This window comes from Microcebus murinus, chromosome 22 (assembly GCF_040939455.1).
Source record: "Microcebus murinus isolate Inina chromosome 22, M.murinus_Inina_mat1.0, whole genome shotgun sequence".
In the NCBI taxonomy this organism is placed as follows: Eukaryota; Metazoa; Chordata; class Mammalia; order Primates; family Cheirogaleidae; genus Microcebus; species Microcebus murinus.
The window spans coordinates 16,205,678-16,206,897 of NC_134125.1; the positions used below are offsets into that span (position 1 = coordinate 16,205,678).

Here is a 1,220-nt window from a genome sequence, read left to right on the forward strand (position 1 = left end):
TTCAATCCTCTTTTGCATTTTTAGAATGTAAGTCCCTCTCTTTTCCCCAAGGAAGGTGAACTCCATGCAGAGTGAGGAGGCATACACGCACACACATACACACACACACACACACACACACACATACACACACACACACAGCTCAGACACGCACTCTCTCTGCTATCAGGGGTGGTTCTGCTCAGCCCTGTACTCATCGTCGTGAATCCCAAGGACCAATAAAGGCAAGTCACTAGGGTCTTCACTCCATGAGCTTTTTGGCCTTAGCCGGTTTAAAAATTACCAAGGTATGCTCTCTGCCGCATCTGCTGCGAGAATGAAGACCACTCTCAGCAATCAGACTGTCGACATTCCAGAAAATGTCGACGTCACTCTTAAGGGACGCACAGTTATCACGAAGGGTCCCAGAGGAACCCTGGGGAGGGACTTCAATCACATCAATGTGGAACTTAGTCTCCTTGGAAAGAGAAAGAAGAGGCTCCGGGTTGACATAGGGTGGGGAGACAGAAAGGAACTGGCTACCGTTCGCACTGTTTGTAGTCGTGTGCGGAACATGATCACGGGTGTCACACGGGGCTTCCGTCACAAGCTGAGGTCTGTGCATGTTCACTTCCCCATCGACGTCGTTATCCGGGAGAATGGGTTGAAATACGAAATTTCTTAGGTGAAAAATACATCCGCAGGGCTCGGATGAGGCCAGGCGTTGCTTGTTCAGTATCTCAAACACAGAAAGATGAGTTGATCCTCGAAGGAAGTGACACTGAGCTTGTTTCAAATTCGGCTGCTTTGATTCAGCAAGCCACAACAGTTAAAAACAAGGATATCAGAAAATTTTTGGGTGGTATCTATGTCTCTGAAAAAGGAACAGTTCAGCAGGCTGATGAATAAGATCTAAGAGTTGTCCAGCCACATGAAGACACCGCATGATTACTAAGATGTATTTGTAATTTTGATCATGCAATAAAAGAGCTGTCGGTTTGAGGGAAAAAAATAAAAATTGCCAAGGCATTTGGGATGGTTCTTATAAAAATCCGAATAACTCCTGGGAGGAAAAAAAAAAATATGACATCAAAATGCTTCCATCCATCCCTGATTTCCTTCCCTAGGAGTGAGCCGCTATTAGCCATTCTATGAGTGGATCCTTCTTTCATTTTCCTATGCACACACAAAGGTACATATATGTAGTGTGTGGATGACATATATGTAATGGCTTTGCATCC

General features: G+C 45.1%; 1 pseudogene; it reads left to right on the forward strand.

Moving 5' to 3' along the window:
- The first annotated feature begins 316 nt into the window (after positions 1-316).
- On the forward strand, positions 317-955 carry LOC105866854 (large ribosomal subunit protein uL6 pseudogene; annotated as a pseudogene).
- The last annotated feature ends 265 nt before the right edge of the window (positions 956-1,220 follow it).